Source organism: Candoia aspera, chromosome 1 (genome assembly GCF_035149785.1).
Source record: "Candoia aspera isolate rCanAsp1 chromosome 1, rCanAsp1.hap2, whole genome shotgun sequence".
In the NCBI taxonomy this organism is placed as follows: Eukaryota; Metazoa; Chordata; class Lepidosauria; order Squamata; family Boidae; genus Candoia; species Candoia aspera.
In genome coordinates, this window is record NC_086153.1 from 117,364,941 (window position 1) to 117,375,035 (window position 10,095).

Sequence of the window (10,095 nt, forward strand, 5' to 3'; positions counted from 1 at the left end):
ATGGCAGTAGAAAATGGAGTACACCTGACTTTTTAATAGCAATTGTGGGGGGAAAAGATTGAATAGTAGTTGACTACAAACTGAATATCTTCAGCAATAGGATGTGGCTGCAAAAATGGCAAATGAAATTTTAGGCTGCATTAACAGCCTACTTTCTCAATACTAGGAAGTATTTAGTAGTTAGTATTTTTTAATATTTATTCTGAGTTGGTCAGGCACTGTCTCGAGTACTATGTCCAGTTCGGGCTGACACATGAAGGAGAATTCAAACCAAGTGGAACAGTTTTGGAGAAGAGAAATGAGGATGATCAAGAGACTAAAAGTTAAGAGTGACAGCACTCTTGAAATACCTGAAAAGATGTCACGCAGGAAAAGGTCCAGGCCTGTTTTATTTTATTCCAGAATGAATGACACAGAATAATGGATTTGAGCTACAAGAAAATAGATTCTGGTTGAATGATATGTTTTTTTTTAACAACAAGACCGATAATGAAACTTATAACCCAGAAAGGAGGTGAGCAGAGGCTGGACATCTTTAGTGAATGCTTTAATTTAGGGCATTGGATTTGATTACTTAAATGGCCCCTTCCAACTCTATGAGTTTATTACTGTATGATTTACATTTTTTTAAGCAAGAACTATCAGCACTTATGTCTAGAAAATTACAGGATTCATTTGCACTTTGTGTCTTGAGCATGTTTTTGAGTCCTTGTGTACGTGTGTGTAAAATGAGCTTGATTGGGGCTGGGAATCCATTTTCAATAGGTAGCATCTTAAGTTACAGCATTTCCATGATTGTCATGCTGGCCACATGACTCAGAAGTGACCTTAGACAACGCTGGCTCTTCGGCCATGGAAATGGAGATGAGCACCACCCCTACTGTGTCATTAGACACAACTAAATGGGAATCTTTACCTTTTTTTTTAATATCTTAAGTAAGGAAAAATAAACACAAAGTCAAAATTCCCTACAGTACAGTAGGAGGGAGGGAGGGGTGTATGTGATCAGATCAACTAAAAGTTTATATGCTTTCCCAGGATGTTCCCCACCGCATCTCTTTCATCCTTTGTCCTTCTCCATAGCTAGAATTTCTCCATGGTTTAAAATACTTTGTAGTTTCAGAAGTGAAACCAATCTGCAATAGAAAACATTTTCTTGGTTTAATTGTTGTCAAGCCAGGAGCTTATAGCCCCAAAATAAAATAAAACAAAACCCACCTCTTCTAGGAGAAAATCTTGTTCAGATTTAAGCATTAAATGAATGCTCTGACAGATGGGAATCCTGCTGATAATTTTAGGCGTTTGAGGAATGATAACTGGAATTTATGGGAAAGATGGGGGGAGGGGTAAAAATAAACACCCAAGGCCCTAGCGCTTCAACACCTTTTCTTGTAAAAAACTCAAGACACACACACACAAACACAGAGAGAGAGAGAGAGTTGTTTCCCTTTTTCTTTTCTACATGACTGGATTTAGCATCCTGGGGACACTATTTTCTTTCTACAGATAGGTGAGATGCAGTTTAGTTTAGAGGTATTGCCAAGGGGACTTCAATTTTCTCTAAGATAAACATCATTAAATCCAAACTTGTCTGTTAATTCCTCCATTTTTGTCCCTTTGCTGAAAACATTTTTTCTTCTTTATATGTCCTGCAGCTCAAGACAAAAGAAAACTACTAAATCTCTAAATAATTGGGCTTTTTTCTGTGAATTCAGATGCACATTCACCACCAGATTTATTACGGCCAATCTATATTTTGAACATGAATTCATGAAATACCATCTTTCTAAAGTCAAATTAAAAGAAACATTATTTGGCCTCAGTTTTCTTCACATACATTCCTGTTTCTAAAACCAATTATTTCTACAGTATATTTGAAAAGTAATTCTGAAACAGAAAGAAAAGGAAAGGAAATTAAAGTTTCCAAGTTTGTGTTTAAAATGAGAACATGACTACAGTATTTGTTATGTATCCAACACACAATGATTCCTTGATTCCTATTTAACTTGTATGTATTGGTGGCTGCATCACAATACTTGAACCACATGCCACAATTTCCTTTAAATTATGCTATTCCAGATTAAGACTTCTATGGAATGAAAATGGTGGATGCGATTATGCATAAATCCATACTAAGCAGAATTCAGAATTTTATTCAGTATGTCAAAACTGCTAAGAGCCAGTTTGGTGTAGTGGTCAAGGCACCAGGCTAGAAACTGGGAGACCTTGAGTCCCAGTCTCCCCTTAGGCACGAAGCTGGCTGGATGACCTTAGGCCAGTCACTCTCTCTAGTGACTGGCAAACCACTTCTGAAATCTTGCCAAGAGTACTGCAGGGACTAGTCCAGATAGTTGCCAGGAATCCACACTGGCACCTAAGGTGTCCATGAAGCCATGTACTGAATGGCCAACTTATCTGTTGCTAGAATTGGCTTCTACACTACATGTTTATTGGTTTGATCTTCAGTAGCTGACTCATCATTTAAAATGCCTCAACTTCTCACTTTTCACTTCTGTTCATTGACCAAAACTTTTATTTAAAGCTCTCAGCCACTACCTACTAATAACTCAGCCCCGATATGACAACATTTTATTAACGTAATTAACATTCCACTGTTTATAAACAAGTATAAGGAAGCACCACTGTTGTGGAAGCAATATATTACCGGAATATAAATTGGGACATAATGGCATAAAGCAATAAGTAAATCGGGGATAGTATTTGCCCGCCTGGATATTATTATGTGTTTCCTTATGAGATCCTGGGTACAGTATTTGAAAGCCTACAGTTGGCTATAAATTTAGTCAGTGAATAACTCTTGAGAAGAAATTTCTCTTCTTTCTTGAAGCTCTTTAAAAGCAAAGCAAAGACTGTTACGACATTCCCTAGACTTTTTCAAAAAGGAACTATAGAAATGTAGAAAATAGTGAAGAGTACATATCTGCCCACACCAATTCATCTGTGATCATCTGCCCAGGCAAATAATCACCCCTAATGCTTCTTTTTTATAACTTATGAAAAGATTCAAGGTTTAAAAAAATCAGATTCATAAAGGAATGTGTGAATAAAGCCACGTGGACTATAAGTTGACAGTAAAACTGTTGCTTTTATATCACTCCCAACTGATCAAATTCCACAATGTTCATGATCACACATTCCATTTTGTGATAATTTTAAATAAAATGCTATACCATAAATGAAATACAGATGTATGTGCAAGTATTGACATATCTTGATCTGCATTATTTAAAATATGTAGGTTTGTAACTGAAATCATAAATGCAAAACACAGCTGTAGAATTTAATGAAACCTCAGGTATGCACTAGCATTTAAAGAATATTGGAAACTTGTGATCAGAAGCTGACAAGGGATAATATAATATCACAGTTGGGGAAGCATATTAGAAATTGTTCTGACTTTGACTTGTTGTAAAATGACAACTGTAAAATTTTCATTTAATAGCCAAAAAAAAGCAAAGTAATTAAAATGTGAGATTTCTTAGTTTCAACAATTTTTGGGAAATATCAGCTTTGACGCATCAGTAAGAAAGGAATGTCCTGCTCCCAATTACCAAGATCTGAAAGTATATATTAAAAGTTAAGGTACGCCATTCAGCATTAGAGAAAACTGGAGCTTCCGAAAGCCTATGCATTTCAGTTGTCACTTTGAACTTTGGAACAAAGGCTAGACTGTAAAAGCAGTTTATATAAAGTATTATGAAATACTCCAACTGGCATTTTTATGACCTTATTAAACAGCATTCAAGGGGTATAAATTATATGCAATGAAAATAAATAGGTTCTTTGACTTGATTTTAATATCAGATGCATGCTTATTAGTTTCAGGGAGGACCTATTTTCTGTAGAGAAAGGACCCTTAATATTTTTGTTTTCTAGCCCTACCAGCTGATGTCATGTGGAAATCATAAATGTCATCTTCCATTTAGTTCACTGAGTAAAATTATAATTAAATCACTTGAGGTAATGACCTGTTCTTCCCTGAAGGTGTTAATTTAGATTCAAAGCATTCTTGTGTATTTTAAAGGCACATTAATTTCCCACATGTACAAGATGTATAAATCAGCATCTATAGTTCCAAAAGGTCATTGCTCCTTGAAGAATGGGAAATTCTGAGTTTCCTGCCCTCTACTTTTTCTTTCAGTAAGAACTTCAACATTGATATTTATTTAAGGTTCAGAGATAGTGGGAATGGGGCTGGGAGGCTGGTAGGATGAGCTAATAATTTGTCATTTGTAATTGTTAATTCAGTGAAAAATTATCAGTGTAGACCAATTTACTCATTAGCACTGAGATTCAAAAGAAACACAAATGAATCAGAGGAGAAATTGCTGGGAGACATCATTATCACATCTAATTCTTCAGATTCATCCTGCTTTCATGTAACAAAATGATCTGATTCCATAAGAAGTTACATGGAGAAGGAGAATTTATTCTCATGGTTCTCAGTCTGTAAACAAAGTTAAGAGGCAGAAATTTGATATTCAGTGAAGAGGAAACAAAACTGTATCTTACTTTAGACACTGAGGCTGCCAGAGACATGGATCAAACTTATTTACCAATTCAATTGCAAAGACATGAAGCTACTGCCGAAAGAAAGAAACCTCAAGTTGAGTTCTTCCTTTTGTCTGTATAATGTCTATGAATGTTGCCATCTTATAACAACAGTGTCCCACAAGAAGGTTGCTTTCTGAAGCCCCATCGTTTATCATGAGAAGCTGCTTGCCCTGGACAACAGAGTATCTGGCTAGCTAATGAGATATGCCAACCCAGTTTAAAGAACTAAGCAGCTGATTAAACCAGAAACCTTAATCCTGTGATTTTTCCACTCTTCTTGCTAATGTGGGCTTATTTATTTTATTTATTTTCTATCCTACCTTAATTATTCTTATAAATAACTCAAGGTGGCGATCATAACAAATACTCCTTCCTCCTCCTCTTTTCCCCATGACAACAACCCTATGAGGTGGGTTGGGCTGAGAGAGAGTGATGGGCCCAGGGTCACCCAGCCAGCTTTCATGCCTAAGGCAGAACTAGAACTCTCAGTCTCCTGGTTTCTAGCCCGTTGCCTTAACCACTGGATCAAACTAGCTCTCTGGTTTATATGGATAAATAAATCCATTGTAATTAATTAATGGATTCATTTTAGGAACAAATAGATTTTTTAATCTGTCTCTTCTGTAAGACAATCTGAGCATAAATTTCTGCATAAATCTGTCAAATTCCATCTAGAAATTAGCAGGGATTAGAAAATGGTGGAATGATGGGGTAGAAAAAACAGATTTGTAATCTGGAATCAGTGTAAGAAATAGAACTAACATAGCTGACTTTCCCAAATCATAACTTTGTTCTTTTTGAGCTGATCAGGTCAAGGTATACAGTATTAGAAAACACAACAAAGGTGTAATGTATTTATTTACTACATCTTATGTTACAGTGAAAACTCTGAAGTAATTGCTGCTTAAAATAAATAACAGAAATCAAAGAAATTCATGCTAAAAGATATTTTAAAATTACCTAACATAAGAAAACCAGTGGCAAAACTATCACTAAACCAAATGTTTAGCCAAAAGAAAAAAATCACTAGTAGTAAATACAGCTGGTTATCAAATTGTTTTCAAAAACATTAATAAGATATATTACATATTGGGTTGGATCCAGAGTAGTTATATTTAGAGTTAATTTACTGAAGTCATGATTAATAAGTTCCAATGATGTCAGTGGATATACTTCAACTATGACATAATTCTATACTATTGAGACAGGCCAAAACATAAGCCATTGTTTACTTATTCGAGTAAGTAAACCGAATAAGAAACCATAATTGGGTAGATTTGCATAACACATGGAGCCTTAAACTATAGTCTGCAAATCAAAGTTAACAAAATAGTTTAAGCCAAAACCAAGATAACAACATTGTGTTTTAGTCCGATATATACTGTAAATCTAAGCACAAACTTGCAGTTATCACAATCTCTTACATAAGCTGAAATGCATAACATTTTCTTCTACCTATATTCATCTCAATTGCACATGTCATTTTCTCGTTTTTTTTCAAAGTGTAAACAGGCCTCATTTGGTTATCCACAAAATTATTTGTCTTTTCATCTGATATTCTGCCATGTAGCCACCAATGTCATATGTGACTTCTGCTCATCATAACCCCTTCCCCCTCTCCCCTATTTTTGACAAGGTATCAACTCTTTGAAAGATTTTCACATATGTTTGAAACTGTATGGAAAAAATGTGGTTTCCCTAGGTCTCCATCTGGTGTTTTGGGACTGATAGTAAATCCATTTTAAATGAACCATGAACACTATAGAATTTTAACAAGGATAACATTTAAGACACAGTCTTTTTACTTACATAAACTCCATTCTAGAATTTGGACAACAGCTAATTTACTACAACACACACACACCTCGACTTGATATATTGTCATTGAGCAAGACTTCTAAAAAGCTATGATAACTTTAGTTATCTGATATCTCTAGTATCTTACTATCTTACTTTTGTAAAAGATGTAACTTCTTTTGTTGTCAAAGCAGCCCTCAATTCTGCCATGAAGGTTGTCCAAGGACCTCTGGTAAAATGAATTCAGATGTCTTCCTCCCCACCCACTGGACTAATAAAGACCACACTATGTTCCCTTTGAAATCTCTCTGCTGGAGAACTGCCATTTAATTTGCAGGGAACATATCAGCATATGGGATGGACAGGAGTTTAGGGTTCATCCATCTGTAACTTCAGAGTGTCTGAAATTGGTCTCTGGGTACCACTAACATCAGGTGTGGTCTACTGCAAGGGAACTGATATTGGTTACATCATCTCTAGCTTCTTGATGAATCGTATTTTAACATCGTTTAATCTGTAAGTATGATATGAAGAAGGCATAAACCAATTTTAAAGTTCTGTATGAGGTCTTTTTATTAGAAAATATGAATATAAAGAAAGAAAGAGAACAGCCTTTACTAAGTAAAAGAGATCTATTTTTATTATGTATGTTGTCCTGAGTTACTGTTGCATATCCCAAATTCTTGGAAACTGACAAAATAGAACACAGTTTCTTACAAAATTCTGTACTACTATAGGGCTTACTTTTCCCCTGCATTCAATTTAACATCAAGTATTGTGCAATTCGTTTATTTATTTAGAATTCAAGGTAGCATATAGAGCACTCCTGTCTCCAATGTTTAATCTATAACACCAGCCCTTTCGTAGATTGGGCTGAGAGAATCTGACTAGTTCAAAATCAGTTGCTGAGTTTCCATGGCTGAAGGTACACATATTGGAGGTAGTGAAACCTTCAAAAATTTATCATGCCCTCTTAAAATGTTTCATGCAGTTCAGATCATGAAATGATTGATAGAACAAAATACTTGAATTTTAAAACCAACTGTGCACTAGCATAAATGATTGGTCCATACCTGCATTATGCTAAATCAGGGATGCAAAAAGAGCACCCCACCAGCACCCCTTCTGTGGGCCCCAAAGCCTCCCAAAGTGGGGAAGGGTATGGCCAAAGTGTTGTCCCTTTTTTGTAATTTTGAGGTTACTTTAAGACTGGTAGTTACTGAAGGCATTCATGCTGCTCCCTTAAAACCCCTGAACCCCACCCCAAAATGGCCCCTTAACCCACCCACCTTTGAAGTGCGACTCTTGACATGTAATTCTGGCTCAGCTGCACTGGTTCACTGTTGTTTTCCAAGTCACATTTGATTTATAAACCCTTTATGGCTTGTGACCTGCCTATCCCAATGGGTCACTAACTGGAAGGGCAGCTCCTCAATTAAGAGTCACTTAGGATGTGATGCCACCCAGAAAAGAGCAAGAAATCACTAGACCAGGGCCTTCTTAGGGGTGGCACCATGCTGTGGAATTCTCTTCCCCTTGAGGTACAGCCCTTGTCCTCTTGGCTCCTTTTAAAGCAAAGCTGAAAATCCACATTATAAATTATAAATCCACATTATGAATTATAAATCCACATTATAAATTAGCCTTCTCTTCTTGATTGGCTTTATATTTATTACTCACATTTAATATCTAGGTTAGTAAATACTTGTCTTATTGAACTGGTTTTATGTTTTATGTTCTAGTCCCACCTTAAATATGAAGCCAGCAGGGTGACCTTGGGCCAGTCACTTTATCTCAGCCCTCAGAAGCAGGCAATGACAAACCACTTCTGAAAAACCTTGCCAAGAAAACTGCAGGGACTTGTCCAGGCAGTCACCAGGAGTCAAAAACTGACCCAAAGACACAAAGAGAGAGAGAGAGGGAGAGGGAGAGGGAGGAGCAAAAGAGTTGCCTCCCTGACTACACCTGTCCTGCAGGCGGCATCTCCAGAAAGGGCAGTGGCTGCACACTCCCACCATCTGCTCCTTGCATTGAAGTGAGCTGCCAATTGAAATTCCATTGCAGTGTTTTCAGATTCAGCTGAAGCAAGGAGACCGTCAGAAATCCTCTTTAAACTCACCCTTATCCAAACAGGAAGCTGACCCCTGACCCCCGGATGTAACTGAACACCAGTGGAAATTTCATTATCCTGTTTCGGCTGTACTAAGTGAAAATTAATTGTGTAATTATCTGGATGAGCGCATGTGTAAAGGTTTACAATGTGCCAGTTACATTATGTAACTCATTAGGGATATGGTTTTGAGCTGAGGCACGACTGTTGTATGAAAAAAAATGGAAAAGATGTTCATAAATTCTTTTGATGGAAGTACACAAAGGATGTCTGAACAAACTTTGATAATGACAAAGGAACGCTGCACTTCATACTGGAACAGGATTCTTTCCCTACATCTGGTTTGGGAAAGAGTTTCTCATGTCATGAAATAGATTGAGTGTGAACATATGAAAGACACAGCTTCACAAACCACAATTTATCTGATATTTAATGCTTTACCAATTGAACAAAAGGCCTTTATCTTGATACTTATGTATGTACAAGCATTAAAGAAATCGGGAAAATTGGACATTTTTCTTCATTATACAGTGTTTAGTAGCAATGTACGATCGCTGCGCAGTCTAATTATGTATTTAAATGTATAACAACACTCATAAATTGGGAGGTAGTATTTTATGACTCACTCTCTGTAGTCTTGGGAATAACAGAAATTACCAGGCAGCCAACGTTATTTGCATTTCAAAGCGACTGTGCTGTTTAGATACCAGGATACCAGGATGAAAGGTGCAGTCTGGATCGTTCTGCAGAAAGCTTTGAAAAGACGTATTCCCTTTCAACAGCCTGCATCCTAGTAAAATAGCCTTTATTTTCGCAAAAGCAAAGGCAGCAGGGGAAGGAGGGTGTTCAACAATTCTGAACATGGTTACATATTTGGAGAGAAAAGCAGCCGCTGACTCTTGATATGACTGTGTGGAAAACACATGAACTCCATGCAGTTTTAGTCATCTAGCATGAGACTTACTGCTATCCTAATTCAAGAGATGACTTAGTAAAAGTCTAAAGCAGAAGTGAAATGTTTGGGATTTCTCTCTTTAGAAGGATATGCTTTGTCAAATTAAAGCGGTTGATCTACAAATCATCAGTTCTACGTACTGGCATTTCTTCCGAGTCCTAAATCATCCTTTAAAACAAGGACACATATGAAAACAATCAGTGAAATTTGCTTTAGATTAAGGCTGACTCTCCACATAGAGTGAAATGGGGTGATGGAGAGGGTGGTGGATCTTTAAATGCTCCACGGCATTTTTAAAAATAGCTTGAAATGAGGTGGATAAGAACTTTTCTCATTTACTTGGGGTTTAAAAAAAATAGGAGGACCCTGCAAAATATATTCCTCCCTGCATTCCAGGTTGGTTCGGGCCTCTATGTTTCTTTTATAAATGTCTATTACCCTATCCTCTAGATCCTCTTCATCAACCTCATCCATTGCAGGTCTCTAATACTGTACCTTCTTGGTACATCAGATACCTTCTTGTACCACATTAAAACACAGAAGAGAGAGATGGATATCATCTACATGGGTGTCCAAAGCAAGATGTTACAGTTATCTTCTTTATAAAGGAGGACACTATCATAACCGTGTGAAATCCACTGAGAATGAATCTCCATCT